Source organism: Oryctolagus cuniculus, chromosome 13 (assembly GCF_964237555.1).
Source record: "Oryctolagus cuniculus chromosome 13, mOryCun1.1, whole genome shotgun sequence".
Lineage (NCBI taxonomy): Eukaryota > Metazoa > Chordata > Mammalia > Lagomorpha > Leporidae > Oryctolagus > Oryctolagus cuniculus.
In genome coordinates, this window is record NC_091444.1 from 77,354,341 (window position 1) to 77,375,691 (window position 21,351).

The 21,351-nt window shown below is 46.7% G+C and overlaps 1 protein-coding gene, 1 long non-coding RNA gene and 1 pseudogene across 3 annotated transcripts in view; all 3 read left to right on the top strand.

The window, feature by feature from the left end:
* Positions 1–21,351, top strand: part of IL15RA (interleukin 15 receptor subunit alpha) — a 46,653-nt gene that overhangs the window by 5,588 nt on the left and 19,714 nt on the right. The gene's annotated exons all lie outside the window — the stretch shown is intronic.
* Positions 324–3,130, top strand: LOC127487071 (serine/arginine repetitive matrix protein 1 pseudogene; annotated as a pseudogene).
* Positions 6,399–20,803, top strand: LOC138845013 (uncharacterized). The gene is made up of 2 exons (XR_011381590.1): positions 6,399–11,018; positions 16,690–20,803. It is a non-coding gene; the product is annotated as an uncharacterized lncRNA (long non-coding RNA).

The window sequence follows — 21,351 nt, forward strand, 5'->3', positions numbered from 1 at the left end:
CCCTTCGCTTGTATTAAATTCTCATAGACTGACCTGATAGACAAAAAAGATACACAGGTTCTGGGAAGGAGAGTGATTGTTAGGGCTTGCTGTATATGGTTTTATTTGTTTAATTTTTGTTGTTGCTGCCTAATTTCAAAAAGCCAAAAACTTTGACTCCAGTTTTTGTTACTGCATCCATTCCAACCTATGTATGCATAAGCCACTAATGTCAGAAATGTCACTACTGTCATACCTATTGTATGTGGATCTTACAGCTGTGAGAGTATCATAGAACTGCAAAATATATGCAGCACCTTCAAGAGGCATGGAATATTATAAACAAAGTGAGACTACTTACCTTGACTAACTGGGGAACAATGTTGTGAGAGTATTATACACAAACTGTAAATGAAGTATCAGGTGGCGGCGCGGAGCACCCTGGGATAGGGAGCGATCTCTGAGCGAGGCAGCAAGATGGACGCGGGATTCTTCCGCGGAACAAGTGCGGAACAGGATAATCGGTTCAGGAAGAAACAGAAGAAACTACCGAAGCAGGTGAAGTTTGCAGAATGCCTAGAAAAAAAGGTGGACATGAGCAAAGTAAATTTGGAAGTTATAAAGCCTTGGATAACAAAACGAGTAACGGAAATCCTTGGGTTTGAAGATGATGTTGTGATTGAGTTTATATTCAACCAGCTGGAAGTGAAGAATCCAGACTCTAAAATGATGCAAATCAACCCGACTGGGTTTTTGAATGGAAAAAATGCTAGAGAATTTATGGGAGAACTGTGGCCTCTGCTGTTAAGTGCACAAGAAAACATCGCTGGAATCCCCTCTGCTTTCCTGGAACTGAAGAAAGAAGAAATAAAACAAGGACAGATTGAGCAAGAAAAATTGGCATCTATGAAAAAGCAAGATGAAGTCAAAGATAAGAGGGATAAGGAAGACAAAGAAAGCAGCAGAGAAAAAAGTGAACGGTCTCGAAGCCCGAGAAGAACCAAGAGCCGGAGTCCTTCCCCCGCGCCAGAAACGAAGGAAAGAACTCCCGAGCTCCCAGAACCCTCAGTGCAGGAGGCGACTTCGACTAGTGACATCCTAAAAGTTCCCAAGCCTGAACCTGTACCAGAACCTAAAGAACCTTCTCCAGAAAAAAAATTCCAAAAAGGAAAAGGAGAAGACCAGAGCACGATCTCGGTCACGTTGCAAATCAAGGTCACGGACGCGGTCTCGCTCTCCTTCTCTCACTCGACCTAGACGGCGCCATAGATCCCGATCAAGATCACACTCGCCTAGAAGACGGCCAAGCCCAAGCAGGCGCCCATCCCCTCGGAGAAGAACTCCTCCAAGACGAATGCCTCCTCCGCCACGGCACAGGAGGAGCAGATCTCCAGTACGACGAAGACGACGTTCGTCAGCATCCTTGTCTGGAAGTAGCTCATCATCCTCTTCATCTCCTTCCCGGTCGCCGCCAAAGAAACCTCTTAAGAGGACATCCAGTCCCCCTCGAAAAACTCGCAGGCTATCTCCTTCCGCGAGTCCTCCAAGGCGAAGGCACCGGCCATCCCCTCCAGCAACTCCACCGCCAAAAACTCGCCATTCCCCGACACCCCAGCAGTCAAACCGTACGAGAAAAAGCCGTGTTTCTGTGTCTCCAGGGAGAACTGCAGGTAAAGTGGCAAAGCATAAAGGTACTGAGAAAAGAGAATCCCCTTCACCAGCACTGGAACCTAGAAAAGTAGAATTATCTGAATCAGAAGAAGACAAAGGTGGCAAAATGGCTGCAGCAGATTCTGTGCAGCAGAGACGCCAGTATAGACGACAGAACCAGCAGTCTTCATCTGACTCTGGCTCCTCTTCCTCCTCAGAAGATGAGCGACCCAAAAGGTCCCACGTGAAGAATGGTGAGGTAGGCAGGCGGTGGAGACATTCCCCTTCCAGGAGTGCCTCTCCCTCACCACGAAAGCGCCAGGGACTTCCCCTCGTGGTAGACGGAGAAGTCCCTCACCACCACCCACCAGAAGGGGGCGCTCTCCGTCTCCCGCGCAGGTCTCCTACACCACCACCCCGACGAAGGACTCCTTCTCCACCACCACACCGGCGCTCGCCTTCCCCTCGGAGGTACTCCCCTCCCATACAGAGGAGATACACCCCTTCTCCACCTCCCTAGAGAAGGACGGCTTCTCCTCCACCCCCTCCAAAACGGAGGGCGTCGCCATCTCCACCACCAAAGCAGAGAGTCTCGCATTCTCCACCTCCCAAACCGAGAAGCTCGCCAGTCACCAAGAGACGCTCGCCTTCGTTGTCATCCAAGCATAGGAAAGGCTCTTCCCCAAGCCGCTCCACCCGGGAAGCCCGCTCGCCACAGCCAAACAAAGGGCACTCGCCTTCCCCTCGGCCTCGTGTTCCTCAGACCTCCTCCAGCCCTCCACCCGCGCGGAGAGCACCGTCGTCCTCACCCCAAAGAAGGCAGTCTCCATCTCCAAGTACTAGGCCCATTAGGAGAGTCTCCCGGACTCCGGAGCCTAAAAAGACTGCCTCTCCAAGCCCACAGTCTGTAAGGAGGGTCTCATCCTCCCGATCTGTGTCTGGATCTCCTGAGCCAGCAGCTAAAAAACCTCCAGCACCTCCGTCCCCTGTCCAGTCTCAGACGCCCTCTACAAACTGGTCACCAGCGGTACCGGTCTAAAAGGCTAAGAGCCCAACACCAAGCCCGTCACCGGCAAGGAATTCAGATCAAGAAGGAGGTGGAAAGAAAAAGAAGAAAAAGAAGGACAAGAAACACATAAAGGATAAGAAGCACAAGAAGGAGAAGGCGGTGGCAGCGGCGGCTGTCGCGGCTGCTGCTGCCGTCACCCTGCAGCTGTCGCTGCTGCCACGACCACCTCAGCACAGGAGGAAGCAGAGGCAGCGCTGGAGCCCAGGAAGGAGACTGAAAGTGAAGCTGAAGATAACCTTGATGACCTAGAGAAGCACCTGCGGGAGAAGGCCCTGCGGTCCATGCGGAAGGCTCAGGTGTCCCCACAGTCCTAGGTGGAAACGTTTGTTAGGATGTCCATTTTAGTTTGTACGCAATTCAATTTCGAAATTGCTAACTTGTTTTTGAGCTTTAGACTATAACATTTGTTGTAATAATTGCTAGGTTGAAGTTCACCATGTAAAAAAAAAAAGGACATGGATTTACATTGCAAAAGGTGTGCACAGTGTATTAGTGACATTCTTTCATTGACAGCTGACATACATTCATTTAGAGTGAAATATTTTAAGCCAAAAAAATCTCTTTTTTAAAAAAGGGGGTTTAAATATTGTTGGCATTCTTATGGTTCGTTTAAATGCCCCTGGCTATTTCCAAAGGGGTTCCTCTCACTCTCTTTTTTTCTTTCTTTTTTTATTTACCTTTTCTCATTTGAGTCTCTTACCACCCATGTAAGTTATGCTTCCAACCTCATGGTTTGTAAGCTCGCCCAGAAATAAGACCACTGTTGAACTACACATAAGTATAAGTGGGTATTTTAATGCCACAATCTTTCCTGTTGCCTGTGGAGTCTCTGCTGAAGTGAATCAGGGTTGGAGCTCTCAGAAGAGACAGCAAAGCCACGTCATTGCCAGGACACTGTGGGTCTCTGTCCATGTGGAACAAGTTGATTTGGAACACTGGAATTTCATTCTATTCTGTTCTGGCGTGTTCTTTTTTTGTTTGTTTGTTTTCTTTCTTGTAAAGGCAATTAACTAGTCCCAGGAAGGATCCTTCAGTTATATAAAATTTTGTTTTATGAAATGTCATGGCTCCATCATATTTTTGTCTTGTTCTTCCAATTGGTATATACAGCTTTCAGAGCTCTTGTATTTGGAAGGCTGGAAGGGCCCGGACTCTGAAATAGTGTCTTGGTTTCATGGTTTTTGTTGTTGTTTGTTTGTTGTTGTTGGTTTTTTTTTTTTTTTGACAGGCAGAGTGGACAGTGAGAGAGAGAGAGACAGAGAGAAAGGTCTTCCTTTTGCCATTGGTTCACCCTCCAATGGCCGCCGCGGCCGGTGCACTGCGGCCAACGCATCATGCTGATCTGAAGTCAGGAGCCAGGTGCTTCTCCTGGTCTCCCATGGGGTGCAGGGCCCAAGCACTTGGGCCATCCTCCACTGCACTCCCTGGCAGAGAGCTGGCCTGGAAGAGGGGCAACCATGACAGAATCCGGTGCCCCGACTGGGACTAGAACCTGATGTGCCAGCACCACAAGGTGGAGGATTAGCCTATTCAGCCACGGCGCCGGCCTGTTTGTTGATTTTTTTTTTTTTTAAACTAAAGCTATATAAAGCTTGTGGATAAAACAGAATAAATTTCTAAATTTAAAATTAAAAAAAAAAGAAGAATCAAAAGATGGGATTAAGGCTTCAAAAAACAGAGGGGATTTCTAGTGATTAAATGTATTGTCTGCAGTGTAGCTATGAGACAATCTAACTCTGGGAAGGTGACCTGACATGGCCACAGGGGCCGGCTTTGTGGTGTAGCTGAGAAAGCTGCCCCTGGCCATGCCGCACCCCACGTGGGTGCCAGTTTGTGTCCCAGATACTCCACTTCCCATCCAGCTCCCTGCTAATGGCCTGGGAAAAGCAGTGGATGGTGGCTCCAGTGCTTGGGCCCCTCATCCACGTGGGAGTCTTGCATGGAGCTCCTGGCTCCCAACTTCGGCCTGGCTCAACTCCGGCCATTGTGCCATCTAGAGAGAGTACCAGCCGATGGACGATCGATCTCTCTCCCTCTCTGTAACTCTGACTTTCAAAATAAATAAATGGGGGCCAGCACCTTGCTCACTTGGTTAATCCTCCACCTGTGGCACTGGCATCCCATGTGGGTGCCGAGTTCTAGTCCTGGTTGCTCCTCTTCTAGTCCAGCTCTCTGCTGTGGCCCAGGAGGGCAGTGGAGAATGACCCGGGTGCTTGGGCCCCTGCACCCACGTGGGAAACCAGGAGGGAGTATCTGGCTCTTGGCTTTGGGTCGGCGCAGTGCTGGCTGTGGCGGCCATCTGGGGAACGAACCAACAGAGGGAAGACCTTTCTCTCTGTCTCTCTCTCTCTCACTGTCAATAACTCTACCTGTCAAATAAAAAACAAAACTAACTAAATAAATAAACCCTTAAAATAAAAGAATTGAAAGCCCAAACACTGGTAGTCCCCCGGTCAGATATCAGTTGGCATCATCTTTCCACAATAAAACCCAGTAAGCACACTCCCTGCCTTACCATGACTTCATGGAATGATTCAGAACAAATCCCTCCAGCTCTGCAGGGCTGTCTGGCTGTCTGAGATGTCCATGCTGGGAAAAGACACCAGTGTGAGGCCTCTGCACTACTTAAGCCCCAAGTTGTGGGGAGAAGCTTAGGTAGTCACCAGTGAAGCTTTTTGTGATATTGTTGGTACTGGGGAACCTAAGGAGGACGCGGCCACTAACAGACTCATTGAATTTATCTTGTGGAATCTGCCAGGACCATGGACACCTTCTCTGAAACAGTAACTCCACTCTCTGATGACCCATTATATTTATAGGTTGAGCTGTGAGTGGCCTTCTGGGCTCTAGGTCTTCCTACGTGATGGAAGGGCTCCTCTTCCAGAAACACCCATGCAACTTTCCCAGCCAAACACACTCCTCTGCCACTGCTTGTCCTGCAAAGGGCGGAACCACTCCTCACACAGATGCTCGGATGCTCGCATTGCTCCTTTCCTCCACCGTGACCTTCATGCTGAAGGAAATTAATTCTGGAGTGAGCAGCCCATGAGGAAGGCACACCCTGGACCCACGGGCCTCAGTGGCCCTCAGATGGAGTGTAAGTGGGTGCAGAGAGAACCTTGTAGCTCAGAAGGCCTGAGTGGAGGAGAGGGGACGGTACTGGTTTGTAACCCAGGCCCACTCGTGAGGACTTGGCTCTTGGCCTCCTGGCAGTTTTGCAAAAGCTCCTTGTGATGTGATTCTCACGACCTCCTCCAGGGCCCTGCACGTTTTTAGCATCTCCCTGGATTCCTCTTCTTGTCAGGAGTGTTTGGATCTCTTTTCCTTCAGTTCTTGCATCAGAGAAGCTAATTCCTCCACCAGCCTCGTGCTGCCCTCCTCACTTCTCTGTAAATATTTGCAAGGCTGGGAGTACATGAAGACCCTGTATCTACCCTGGTGTTCCCTAAGGTTGACAGAATGGCTGCATGTTTCATTTTAGCAGCACTGACCTTGTTGATAAGTTGCCATTCCTCCTTAGTGAAGCCAAGGTTTTTTCCTGTTATTTTTCTCAACATAAAGCCAACTTCTTCTTTTTTTTTTTTTACTATTATTTTTGACAGGCAGAGTGGACAGTGAGAGAGAGAGACAGAGAGAAAGGTCTTCCTTTGCCGTCGGTTCACCCTCCAGTGGCCGCCGCGGCCGGCGCACTGTGCTGAAGCCAACTTCTAACAGACATAACAAGGCTGAGCAAAAATAAGACACCCACGAATAAACCAAAGACAAGCACTTCAGGGTCTTCCCCTGGAAGCTGTAGAAAATGAACTGTAGACTCAGGTTATTGGACAGTAGCTGCACAATCAGCTCCTTCAGCTTCTCAAAGTTCAGCCCATCACAGCCCCACCATGGGGCTCTCTGCTCAGTAACTGTGGATCCAGTAGCCACAACAAAGCCTGGGGACGTTCCAACATTTGTACAGAACCCAGCTGGCACCTGGCATTGTGCATTGGTCAGCTGTGTGGTTGGTAGTAGACTTGAGAAATTGAAGACGTTTGCCTCCATTGTTACATAATGATCTTCCTTATTTGCCTCCTTTCTTATGCTATTTTATCAAGATAAAATTTAAATATACTGAAATGTGCCCATGATGTTTATGATCTTAACACATTTCAAAGTTTTATACCTCTCTAGATCACCCAACACCCTCTCAATGTGAATTATATCTATTAATTCTATCTGCTACCCCTGTAAGTTCATCAGTAGCCTCTCACCCGCACAGTATGCTGCTCTGTTTTGATTTCTAGTAACATATATAATTTTCACCAGTTCCTGAACCTCAGAGAGTGGAACAGATTATAGTGTGTTCTTTGGTGTTTGACTTTTGTACAAAATAGTGCTTTTGATATATGTTCATGTTTTTTCTTTTCATAAGCTATTCACTCTGCTTATGTCTGAGCAATGTGACATTGTATGAATGTATCACAAACCATTGAAGAACATTTGTATTGGTTCCCATGTAGGCAGGTAAGAATAGTAGGTAATCAGCAACAGTTAGAAAGGAGGAACCGGTTCTGGTGTTCATCAGCACCGTAGGGTAACCAAAGCCTACAATAATGTATGACATATTTCAAACTAACTAGAAGAGTCCAGAAGCTTCCAGCACTAAAAATGACAAAACGGGAGGTAGAGATGCTGATTATTCTGATTTGATCATCGTACATTGAGCTGTAGTGCTGTACTTCATACACACGCATAAATATGTGTCAAACAATTACTTAAGGGCAGGTGTTTGACACAGTCGTCAAGTTGCCACTTGGGACACACGCGTCCCCTATCGAGGTGCCTGGTTCAGTACTAGCTCCCCTGCTTCTGATCCAGTTTCCTGTTAATGCATACCATGGGAGACAGCAGATGACGGTTCAAGTACTTGGAAGCCTGTCACCTATGGGGAAGACCTGGATTGAGTGCTGGGCTCCTGGCTTCAGCCTGGCCCAGCCCTATGTGTTGTGGACATTTGGAGAGTGAACTAGTAGTTGGAAGATATCTCTCTGTTGGTTTGTCTGCCTTTCAAATACAATTAGAATAAATAAATAAAAATTTAAACTATTTAAAGAGAATAAAGGGGCTGGAGGTGTTGTGTCACAACAAATTAAACTGCTGCCTGTGACACTGGCAACTCATGTGACCTCCATTTTGAGTCCTAGTTGTTCCATGTCTGATCCAGTTCCCTGCTGATTTCACCTGGGAAAGCAGTGGTAGATGGTCCAAGTACTTGGGTCCCTGCCACCCACATAAGAGACCCAGATGGAGTTCCAGGCTCCTTGTTTGGGCCTGGCCTAGCCCTGGCCATGGAACCATTTGAGGCATGAACCAACAGATGCAAGATCACTGTCTTTCCCTCTTTCTGTAACTGTGCCTTTCAAATAAATAAAAATACATATTAAAGAAACAATAAAGATATTGTGGATATCCAAAAAAATACTAGGAGTAAGCAACAGTAATTTGAAATAAAACTATCATTTGTATTAGCGTAAACAGCTGAAATAGTTAGAGACACTTTTGACAAAAGATCTCCAATGCTGATATGCTGAAAATTATAAACATTTCTGAGAGAAATTGCAAATTTACATAAATCAAGAGAGAGACTGTGCCTTTGGGTATTGAGAAGATTCAATATTAGTAAGATGTTGGTTTTCCCCTAAACTTTTTTTTTTAAACTTTTATTTAATGAATATAGATTTCCAAAGTACAGCTTATGGACTACATTGGCTCCCCCCCCCCCCCTGCCGCGATGACTTCCCTCCCACCCGCAACCTTCCCCTTTCCCGCTCTCTCTCCCCTTCCATTCATATCAAGATTCATTTTCAATTTTCTATATATACAGAAGATCAGTTTAGTATACATTAAGTAAAGATTTCAACAGTTTGCACCCACATAGAAACACAAAGTGAAATATACTGTTTGAGTACTCGTTATAGCATTAAATCTCAATGTACAGCACATTAAGGACAGAGATCCTACATGAGGAGTAAGTGCACAGTGACTCCTGTTGTTGACTTTACAAATTGACACTCCTGTTTATGGCATCAGTAATCTCCCTATGCTCCAGTCATGAGTTGCCAAGGCTATGGAAGCCTTTTGAGTTCTCCGATTCTTATCTTATTTAGACGAGGTCATAGTCAAAGTGGAAGTTCTCTCCTCCCTTCAGAGAAAGGTACCTCCTTCTTTGAAGACCTGTTCTTTCCACTGGGATCTCACTCACAGAGATCTTTCATTTAGTTGTTGTTGTTGTTGTTGTTGTTGTTTTTGCCAGAGTGTCTTGGCTTTCCATGCCTGAAATACTCTCATGGGCTTTTCAGCCAGATCCGAATGTCTTTAGGGCTGATTCTGAGGCCAGAGTGCTGTTTAGGACATCTGACATTCTATGAGTCTGCTGTGTATCTCACTTCCCATGTTGGATCGCTCTCCCCTTTATTTATTCTATAGGTTAGTATTAGCAGGCACTAGATTTGTTTATGTGATCCCTTTGACTCTTAGTCCTTTCATTATGATCGATTCTGAACTGAAATTGATCACTTGGTTTTCCCTTAAACTTAATGTAAATTTAATGCAATTCCAATAAAAATTTCAGTAGGCTTTTTCCTTTTTTTCAGAATTAATAAATTGATTCTAATATTCAGTAAAGGACATAGAAGGCTAAATTTATTTTTGTTTTTAAACTTTATTTTTGTTTTTAAGATTTATTTATTTATTTGAAAGGCAGAGTTACAGAGAGGCATAGGCAGAGAGAGAGAGAAAGGTGTTCATCCACTGGTTCACTCTCCAAATGGCCACAATGGCCACAGCTGCACTGATCTGAAGCCAGGAGCCAGGAGCTTCTTCTGGTTCTCTCGTGCAGGTGCAGGGGGCCAAGCACTTGGGCCATCTTCCACTGCTTTCCCAGCCCATAGCAGAGAGCTGCATCAGAAGTGGAGCAGCCAGGACTCAAACCAGCATCCATATGGGATGCCAGCACTGCAGGTGGCAGCTTTACCTGCTATGCCACAGCGCTGACCCCAAGAAGACTAAACTGTGAAAGCAGTTAACAAAGTAAGAAGATTTACACTGACTTAGATACTTATCATGAAGCTACAGTAAGCAAACAGCAGGGTATTGGTGTCAAGAGACACAGACAAATAGATTTATGGCATAAGGATGCATCCAGACATAAATTCACACTGCTTGGTGGGTCTCAGGGTCCTATAGAAAAAGCTCATGGAGATCTACCAGTGCTAGAAGAGGGCCAAAGAAGTTCTCGCACTAACCTTGCCACTGCCCCTTGCTGAATATACAATGGAGAGGTTGCTGTCATGAAAGGAAGCTTCAAACTGAGACCCTGACACACAAGATCTGCCTGGGACTGGGGCTGGACTAGAGCAATGGAAGCCACTCCCCCTCATTAGCCCCACAGCCCCAGGCAAGTGAACACATTTGTCTGTACCAAGAGAAGGATGAGGTGACTGAGAACGTGGGGAGATACTCTCTCGGTGGCTTGGGCACATAGAAAGAACAAAAGATGGGTGGAGCAGGAATCTTGAGAAAAACCCTCTGACACTGCAGCCCCCACTGTAAGTGCTGGGTAATACTGGAGGAATGTGGAGCCAGTTGTAGGCTGAAGCAACAGCAAAATCCAAACCCAAACACAACTCAATGGGAGACTGGAATGGCTCAGTATCCCACACCATTGCTGTAGCAGCAGTGTCCCCACCAGAATGGTAGCCAGTGGTGGCAGCAGCTGGACAAGCGCTTGACACAGGAAATGGACAGAACACTACCTCTCTGCCAGAGAAGAAGCTTCCGCAACTGGTGCTGGATTGAAGAACAGTCTGAAGTTGGAGATCCCCAACCCCATTAAAAGGATAATGCACACCCCTCACCTAAAAGAAAGGAAGCTGGTTTAGGATCGTTACATTTCAGAAGCAAGAGCAGAGGTCAAGGAATTCAAACAGAGTTATACTAGTGGGTTTGGGATTTTTTTTTTTTTTTTGTATGGGTGTAGTTATTGTTTCTTTTGTGAATCTCCCATCATGCCCTTTGGCTGCTGTTCCATTAGGATACTTGGTTGATTTTATAAGAATTCCTTTACATATTAAAAATATTGCAAATATTTTTTTTGACATGATTCTTTTACTTCTTTCATTTCATGAGCTTGCATGGTCAATTTTTCCTTATAAGGTTTTTTTAAAGATTTATTTATATTTTTATTTGAAAGGCAGAGTGACAGAGAAAGGGAGAGACAGAGAGAGATGTCCCATCCAGTGGTTCACTGCCCAAATGCCCACAACAGCTGGAACTGGGCTAGGTAGAAACCAGGAGCCCAGAACTCCAGCTGGGGTCATCTTCCATATGGGTGGCAAGGACCCAAGCAATTGGACCAGCCTCCACTGCCTTCCCTGGCACCTTAGTAAGAACAGAAGAAGCAGAGTAGATTGGACTTGTACCAGCACCCGATATGGGGTGTGGATGTCCCAAGCAGCAGCTCAAACCACTGTTTTTGAGCCACAATGCCTGCCCACCTTTATCATTTTGACTCATTGTGTCCAGGAATGCTTTACCCACCTCAAATTATTATTGACTGAGATATACTCTCCCATGTGCTCATCTCATTCAACAGTGGGTACATTGGGGACTGGAAACAACTCTTCATCTACTTCCTTCTCCCAAGCTTGCCATGGGAATTCCTATATGGGGGAGGGAGATTCCCAGTCTTCTGGTAGAGGAGAAACTTCTCAAGAAGAGACAGAGATCATCAATTTAGAATTAAGAAAGAATGTCCACGTCTGCTTTTCTATAACAAAATATCTGAGAGGGGCCGGAGCTGTGGTGTGGCAGGTGAAGCCACCACCTACAGTGCTGGTGTCCCATGTGGGCACCGGTTCGAGTCCCAGCTGCTCCACTTCCGATCCAGCTCTCTGCTATGGCCTGGGAAAGCAGTAGAGATGGCCCAAGTCCTTGGGCCTCTGCACCCGTGTGGGATACCTGGAAGCTCCTGGCTCCTGGTTTTGGATTGGCACAGCTCTGTCCATTGCAGCCAATTGGGGAGTGAACCAGCAGATGGAAGACCTCTCTCTCTCTCGCTGCCTCTCCTTCTCTCTCTGTATAACTCTTTCAAGTAAAATAAATAAATCTTTAAAAAATATCTTGAGGGTGGGTATTTTATAAAGAAAAGAAATTTATTTTGTTTCTCGGTTTTGGAGGGCCAAGAGCATGGCATTAGCACCAGCTTCTGGTGAGGGAGTCATGGCAGAGAGCATCATGTGGTCTGAGGATATGAGTAACAGAGAGAGGCTGAGAGAGGGAGAGAAAAGGAGGAGGAGGACAGGAAGAAGAGGGAGGGGAAGGGGAAGGACAACAGCCTGGAGAGATAAAGCAAGAAAGTGAGTCAAGAAACTTGAACCCTCTTGTAAGTACCTACTCTCATGGTATCCAGGCCAGTTCTGTAAGACCTAACCTACTCCTCTGAGACAGGCATTAACGCCTTCCAAGGATGGTGCCATCCCAATGACCTAATGACCTCCAGTGCGGTCCCGCTATCTCTCAATGCCATGCCACTGGAGACTGGACCCCTAGCACATGATCCTTTAGGAGACAAATTCTATTCAGATGGTAGCAAGGGGGTATGCGCAGATGGACAGCCAAGCCTTCGTACAAGAGCAGGTTCTCAGGAAAAAAATATTGTGTAATTAAGCACCACATTGTGTGGTAAAACCAAATTCAGGAGGAAGGGGAGCGACCAATGAACCTGTGAGGAATCAGGGAGGGAAGGAGCCTGAGAGTGGAGCTGGCCCAGGACTGGAGTGAGTAGTGGCTGACAAGGACCGAGGGGAAAGAACCTGGAGCCACAGCACCCAGTGCATTAACAGACTGAGCCTGGGGGAATCACAAACTGAGGGAGAGCCACAGTGTTGGTGTTTGCTGCAGGGTGGCAGTGTGCAGAGGAGGAGAAGAAAAAGAGAAGAGAGGGAGGAGACTTGGCCTGTGTGTGGCCTCTGTCATTCCTCTATTTCCTGCCGTCTGGCAGTCTGATCTGTGCAGGAAGGGAAGGATGGGCTCCGCACCATTTGAGATCCTTGATTGCTGATACTCAGGCAGGCAGTAGACGAACCCTGGATTGTGACCCTTTGAGTTGTTCCCCAGCTTCCTATTCCCTGTGGCCATTGCTCACATAAAGCCTGAGTCATCTTGACTCTGGGCATCGCCCTTCAGTTTCTGAAGCGGCTAATCAATAATAGTAATGATGAGGAGGAAAATTCCTTCCATTTGAGCCACAGTTCACAAAGTGCAATCTGCAGTCAGTGAAGCCTTGAGACCTCAAGGCCGACTTGTGAATTACTGAGTTCGCTTCCTTCCTAAGGAAACTGGAATTCAGTGTGAGTGAGTGGCTTGCCCAGCCACTCAGCTTTGAATGCCACGCTCAGGACTCTGTACATAAACCTCCATGCGTTCCATTCACTTATTCCCTTACTCTTTTATTTAACAGAAGCCACTGATTGGTTTGTGGATGGACCAGATAAACTATCATGTCCCATGTGCATTGATTCTGAGTACTTGTGCAGCAACAATAAAGCTGTTCTATCTGTCTGAGGTCCCACTTCACTGTTTTGTTTGATGAGGAAGAAGGAGGAGGGCAGAGGTTTGCCTCATTCATGATTTTATTCTGACAGTCACCATGGTTGAGCTCACTTTTCCCCAGCAATAATAAGAGATTGGGGTGGACACTATTCTATGCAAAAAGGCCAGGACTAAAAACTTGCAAATTATTGAATGGGGTCCCAGTGGTGACGTCATGGCTCCCAGCTTGGCCCTGCCTTCCTCAAGCTTCCTCCTGTGTTGGGACCTTGGTTATGTACAGATCCCTCTTCCTGGAAAGCTCCAGCCCTGCCTCCACCATCTGCATATCGCTAATTCTTGTGCGTATTTGTACTTTTTCAGGGACATGTGCCCACAATTGCAATTAAATAGCAGTAGCTATCATTCTCAGCCCAGTAGAGCTTGTGTCTACCTGGTTCATATCATGTGCCTGTATTCCAGGAACACTCCAAAATATGTGGAGTGACGCGTCTGAACTTAAAGCAGCATCAGCTTTCAGTAAGAGGGCACTTCGTGTTCAATAATATGTCTAATATGTCTTTTAAATCACAGAGAAATGGGTTAACCTTGGGTGTAACCGTGTTATGTGGTGTGTGGGGTGAGGGAGGATTGTCCAGCATAACACACGGCCGGGACCAGCAGTCATCTGGAGGCAGAGGGCTTGACCCTGTGATTTCACAAGATCCCCAGGCCCAAGACAGTGCTGGAAAAGAGCTGACGGGGTGAGGAAGAAGGGAAGGGGAGGAAGAACCAGTGAAGTGCACTTCTACCAACTAAACTCAGTCTTTGTCTCTCTAGCCTTTTCCCCTGGGGCCCTCAGGTCTGTCTCTCTCTCTCTCTCTCTCTTTCTCTCCAGTCAGTGATCTGTGACTGGAGGAGGTCTTCTGGCTTCAGGTGACATAATAGCCCCAGAGAGGTCTCAAGGTCCAAGGTCTATTCAGGCTCCACCAGAAGGAAAGAACATTTTATCACAGAGCAGAGTCTAGTATTTTTAATGAGACTATTCATCTGGTCTGCTTCCAGATGTTTCTAGAGTTGATTTTTTTTATGGTTATTCCTCCCCACCTTACTGCACCCCTCCATCCCTAAGTATTTTCCCAGCTATGTTAGCATACATCAAAGCACTACGGATGCAGATTTAAGACTTCAGTAGGATGGAATTAAACCTATGATATTGCCAAGCTAAACACACAAACACACACACACACACACACACACAGGCAGGAGAAGGGAAACTATATTTCTGAGGTGGAGGTGGGGGAATTAGATTTGGTTAAAATTATTAGAAAGAGAGTGAACATTTTGTCTAGGGTTAGGATATCTGTCTCCCACATTGGAGTACCTGAATTTGATGCTTGGCCTGGCTTCTTATTCCAGCTTCTTGCTAATGGAGTCCCTGGGAGGGAGCAGTAATGCCCCATGTGATTGGGTTCCTGTCACTCATGTGCGAGACCTGGGTTGAGTTCCTGGCTCCCAAATTCAGCATCCTCGACTATTCCAAGCATTTGGGGGAGTGAACCAACAGAGCACACACTCTCTCTCTTCCTTAACTAAATAAATACTTAAATAGAATAAGAATTCAGAAGAGCATATCAGGAGGAACCTGTACAAGAAATCCACATTGGTGCCATCAATACAATGCCCTGAAAAGGGTACGTACAAGCTATTACCCATAACTTTAAGAGAAATTTTAAATTAATGCTGAAAAGTCTTGCTGTGGTGCTGTACCTCTAGATACCACATAGCAGAAGTTCTCAAAATGTGGTGTTAGGACCAGCAACATTGCCATTTCCTGGAACTTGTTGAAAATGCAGATTCTTGAGCCCTGCCTAGTATTTTGTGTTCTAATCAGCCACCTGGCTGGTTCTGATGCCACTGAGCACTGCTGGTAGAGGACCCAAAATGAAGAGAAAGGCAGTTAAGGGGCAGAACAAGGATTCCTAGTGGCAATGGTGAACCTGCACCAGAAACCAAAACTATGACTCAAACACTCAATGTAAAAAAGTAGAAACGTGGGGCCCGCATTGTAGCATAGCAGGTTAAACATCTGCCCGCAGTGATGGCATCCTCTATGGGCACCGGTTCAAGTCCTGTCTGCTCAACTTCCAGTCCAGCTCCATGCTAATGTGCCACATGGGACACCTGGAAAAGGCTCCTGGCTCTTGGCCTCAGCCTGGCGCTCCCTCTCTCTCTCTCTCTCTCACTCTCTCTGACTCTGCCTTTCAAATAAATAAATACATCTTAAAAAAAAAAAAAAGAAAAGCAGAAACAACACCTCTGGACCCTAGAAATGGAAGAAGGAACTCTAAAAGGTGTGAATGAAGGACAAGAGGACAAACCAGCCCCCTGAAAATCACAACTGGGGATACAATTAAAGGACAATTTCCTGACCAATAGGTAATCTTGGTGTCCGTGATTGAGAGCTCTTAGCGTTTCCTTCCAGAATCCTCAGAGGCCTCCAGAGCACCATTCACCAAGTGGTTTTTATTTGGTTACTCACTTCACTTATGTTTACATTTTCTCTTCTCATAGAGCCTACAACTGAAAGTTGCAAGCGTAAAGACCTTTTGGAATATCTTCTACTCAGATTCACCAACTGTTCACAATTTGTCTCATTTGTTTTATCATTCCCTCTCCATGTCCACATATATTTATTTATTTAAAGATTGATTTGCTTATTTGAGAGACAGAATCACATATAGAGAGACGTCTTCCATCCTTTTTTTTTTTTTTTAAGATTTATTTACTTATTTGACAGGTAGAGTTACAGACAGAGAGAGAGACAAAGAGAAAGGTCTTCCTTCCATTGGTTCACTCCCCAATTGGCCACTATGGCTGGCGCTACACCGATCCGAAGCCAGCAGCCAGGTGCTTCTTCCTGGTCTCCCATGGGGTGTAGGGGCCCAAGCACTTGGGCCATCCTCCACTGCCCTCCTGGGCCACAGCAGAGAGCTTGACTGGAAGAGGAGCAACCAGGACTAGAACCCCCCACCCATTATGTGATGCCGGCGCCACAGGCGGAGGATTAACCAAGTGCGCCACGGCACCGGCCCATCCGTTGGTTTAATCCCTAACTGGCCACAGTGGCCAGAGCTGGCCTACCTGAAGCCAGGAGCTAGGAGCTTCTTCTGGGTCTCATGCCAGTGGAGGGGCCCAAGCACTTGGACCATCTTCCACTGCAGAGAGCTGGATTAGAAGAAGAATAGCTGGGACATGAACCGGCGCCCCTATGGGATACCAGCACCCATATGGGATTCCAGGGCGGCAGGCGGAGGCTTAACCCACTGCACCACAGTGCCAGCCCCTACATATATTTATTATACTTACATATTTTTTCTAAAGCATTTAGAAGTAGGTTGGAGGCCGGCGCCACGGCTAAATAGGCTAATCCTCCGCCTTGTGGCGCCGGCACACCGGGTTCTAGTCCCGGTCGGGGCGCCGGATTCTGTCCCAGTTGCCCCTCTTCCAGGCCAGCTCTCTGCTGTGGCCCAGGAGTGCAGTGGAGGATGGCACAAGTGCTTGGGCCCTGCACCCCATAGGAGACCAGGAGAAGCACCTGGCTCCTGCCTTCGGATCAGCGCAGTGCGCCGGCCATTGGAAGGTGAACCAACGGCAAAGGAAGACCTTTCTCTCTCTTTCTCTCTGTCTCTCTCTCTCTCACTGTCCACTCTGCCTGTAAAAAGAAGAAGAAGAGGAAGAAGAAGAAGAAGAAGAAGAAGTAGTAGTAGTAGTAGTAGTAGTAGTAGTAGTAGGTTGGAGACATTATGCCTTTCTATGCCTTCATATTTCAGCGTGTATTTCCTAAGAACAGCATTCTCCGGGGCTGGTGTAGTGCTGTGAGCTAAGCTGTTACCTGCAATCCCAGTATCACGTATTGAAGCAATGGTTCCAGTCCTGGCTGTTCCACTTGCGATGCAGCTACTTGTGAATAGGCCTGGGAAAACTGGAAAATGGCCTGAGTCTTGAGTTCCTGCCACCCACATGGAGTTTCTGGCTCCTGGGTTGGCTTGGCCTAGCTCCAGCTGTTGCAGCCATTTGAGGAGTGAGCAGCAGATGGAAGATATCTCTCTTTCTCTGCCCTCCAAATAAAATAAGTCTCTTTTTTTTAAAGCCATCATTTGGGTCTGACACTGTGGCAAAATTGGCTAAGTCTCTGAGTGTGGCACCAGCATCCCGTACGGGCACTGGTCTGTGTCCTGGATGCTCCTCTTCTGATCCAGCTCTCTGCTATGGCCTGGAAAAGCAGTGGAAAATGGCCCAAGTGCTTGGGCCCATGCACCCACGTGGGAGACCCAGAGGAAGCTCCTGGTTCCTGGCTTTGGATCAGCCAGTCTCCAACCATTGTGGCCATCTGGGGAGTGAACTGGCAGATGGAGGACCTCTCTCTCTGTCTCTCCCTCTCCCTGCCAGTAACTCTGTTTCTCAAAGAAATAAAATCTTAAAAAAAATCATTCTCTATATAACTTCCAAAAAACATTACACATAATTATAGGTCATTATCAAAATGAGGAAATATAACTGTGATATTATCTAATATGATCGCCTGATTGAGGTGGTGTTTTCCAGGTGTTAGCCATTTTCCCATCATAGCTGGTCACTGATTTGAGGCTGTGTGTATCTGCCAGGATTCCGATCCTAGGCAGCCAAGAACAGCAGAACCCCTCAGCTGGTTTCACAGCTGGTTGCACAGTCTGTGAACTGTTTTTTCTGTGCCTGGGACTGGAGCCTGAAGTCCATGGGGCGGGCAGTCTGGATAAGAAGATAGGCATGGCATGGGAGAGCTGAGAACACCCTGGAACCTATGGGGCTGAGTTGGAGTCCATGGTTGTCCTAAACCTTCAAGACTCCCCCATCCATAATGGTGTGTCTTGCTGGAGAAACTGTCACTTCTCATAATAGGCTCCGGGCACAAGAGTGAGAAACTGAGCTGTCCAGAAAATGGCACACGCACAGCACCACCAAGAAGCAGCAAGATCTGTGACCTCAGGAGCCGCACACCCCACACTCACCCCAAGTATACTGGAGAAGGCCTGGTACTGACTGGAGCTTCTGGTGTCACTTGTCACAGAGAATGACAAGTGGTCAACAGTTAACCCAGGTAGGGTTCCTTAGGAGTTTATGCTCCAGTATAAAGGAGACAGCATGGTGGAAAGAGGTCTCTCCGGCTGGCTTCCTGATGGGAGCTGAGCAGGCGGTTTGGGTGGGTTGTGTCCTTTTAGTCTCTGGCTCATCTCCCTTGGCACATGACGCTCCCAATTCAAGTGATCCCCTTCAGTGTTTTGCACAGGCGCAGTGGCTTTTTTTCTGCACACGATGTTGCCAGAATGGTGGTGCTACCCACTATGGCCTCCAGCCTCCCCAGGAAAGACCATTGTGCTGGGCTATTCTGGACCAGTGCATGGATCAGGGAAGTCCCTAATGGGTCGAGAGGTCTTTTGTGGTTAGGGTCCTGACGCTCTTTGCTCCTGATTTGTTTGGATCTGGGTGGTGCAGCCTGTGGTCAGAGATGGTCCCATCGTTGTTGGGGAGGTTCTTGATTCCGTGACTCCTGTTCCTATCATCAGGGCGGTTCCTTTATTCCATTTCTCATCCTTGCGACCTGGGTCAATGGCGCTCTCTGCAGGGAAAGGAACCAAGGGTATTTGTGTCCAGCTAAGCTAAACACACAACACAAACCCACCATACTCCGAAAACGCCCTGCTCTTTGTCAAACTTGAGCATCCATGGTTTCCTCCTTAATCCTTATTGTGTTGATTACATAGCAGTCCAGTGTAAGGAGGTCTTTCCTTTTACCCCCATTTATTTATTTGCATTAGTACAGACTTGGGGAGTGTTATTTTGTTTCTTTAAATGTTATCTGTTACTGTCTTTATCTCTCTTTTTTTTTTTTTTTTGAGAGAGAGAGATTTATTTTATTTTCTTGATTTATTTATTTATTTATTTTCAGAGAGAGGAGAGCAGAGAAAGAGAGAAAGAGAGAGAGAATTTTCCATGTGTTGGCTCGCTCCCCAGATAGTTGCAATGGATAGAGCTGGGCCGGCCAGTCAGGAGCCAGGCACTTCATCCAGGTCTCCTATGTAGGTAGCAGGGATTCAAACACTTGGGTCATCTTCTGCGGCTTTTCCTAGGCCATCAGCAGGAAGTTGGATCAGAAGTGGAGCAGCAGGGACACAAACTGGCACCCATATGGGATGCCGGCATTGGGGCTTGATCAGCTACACCACAACTCCAGCCCAACAAAATTTTTGAAATCTATGCATAGTTTTTCATAACACACATTTCCACAAACTTTTTGAAGACTCCTTATATATCCTTTTTCATATGTCCATCATTCGTTGAGTACTTCCTTACATTCTTGGACGGCGAGATGTTCTAGGCTCATCTTATGCTTTCCTGGATTCTCCTTTTTCTTCCAAGGAGTCCTGGCACCTAAGTGGTGATCTAGATGTGAGCACAAGGTGATTGCAGCTAATATGTCATTGCTTTGCTTCTAGGGGCTGACAGAGGACAGAATGGGCACACATGAACCCATCTGCACATTCAAGTACCCACATACCACATATACACACACATACACACACACACACTCAAAGTGATTACATATGGATACCCCCAACCCCAAATCAACTCCAACATCATTAGGTATAATTTCTAATCTTCCCCTCCCTTTCTATGGTTGAAAATTCTTCCTTCAACTGTAGGAAACTTGAACTTGATGGTTTCTGTAGATTATCAAGAAGAAAAGGAGAGATAACAATGACTTTAGACCTTTACCCTCAAACAACCTGGATGGAATTGGGAAGAAAGTCTACAGACTAAGAGCAGTCATTGCTTACTTAGTGTCTGGCCAAGGCTCACTTTCACTTGAAAACAGTGTATCTCAACGTGTGCTCAGCAAACATAGTTGCTGTATATTTTTTCCTATTCAACATGGAAAGAGTATTGTTTCTTTAACTAAATATGCATGCAATCACAGTAATACCTGACAGAAGGGCTGAGGAGCTGAGGAGCTGAGCTTGGCAGTACTTGCCCTGCATCTAAGATTGACATTTATTGAAATGCGTAAGCATTGATCGATTTATTTGAAAGGCAGAGTTACAGAGAAGCAGAGAGGGAGAGAGAGAGACAGAGAGAGAAAGACAGAGAGAGAGAGATTGGTCGGTCATCCACCAGCTGGTTCCCTCCCCAGATGACAGCAACAGCCAGAGCTGTACCAATCCGAAGCCAGGAGCTTCTTCTGGGTCTCCCACATGGGTGCAGGGGCCATTCTCCACTGCTTTCCCAGGCCAAGTTGCTGAATCTGAAAGCAGCACACAACTGTGAAGACTGAAAAAAGGTGACCCAGGAGAGATGAGCAGATGCAGAGAATAAATTGAAATTAAGATCTATTGGCAAAATTGAGCTTGAGGGCTAGATCATGAATAAAACTGTTTTGAAAGAGATTCAGGCAAAGTACAATTCGAAGACTGGGTGGAAAAGAGAAAGAAAGGAGAAAGAGAGAAGACTAAACGCTAGGTTTCTTTTCTAAGGGAAAATTCAAATTACCTTTCTCATAGGAATTAGTAGTTTAAGAAATCTAGTAAGTTAAAAAAGTTATTTTATGGGGCCGGCGATACGGCTCAATAGGCTAGTCCTCTGCCTGTGGCGCCAGCACCCTGGGTTCTAGTCCCAGTCGGGGCGCCGGATTCTGTCCCGGTTGCTCCTCTTCCAGTCCAGCTCTCTGCTGTGGCCCGGGAGTGCAGTGGAGGATGGCTCAGGTCCTTGGGCCCTGCACCCACATGGGAGACCAGGAGGAAGCACCTGGCTCCTGCCTTCGGATCATCGCGGTGCGGTGGCCGCAGCGGCCATTGTGGGTGAACAAACGAAAAAGGAAGACCTTTCTCTCTGTCTCTCTCTCTCACTGTCCCCTCTGCCTGTCCAAAAAAAAAAAAAAATTATTTTATGATCTCATTTAAAAGTAAATTAGTAGTCTATTGTATAGCGTGGTGCCTACAGTTAATAACAGTGTATTTACATATTTGATAATACCTAAGGGGCTGTTGATG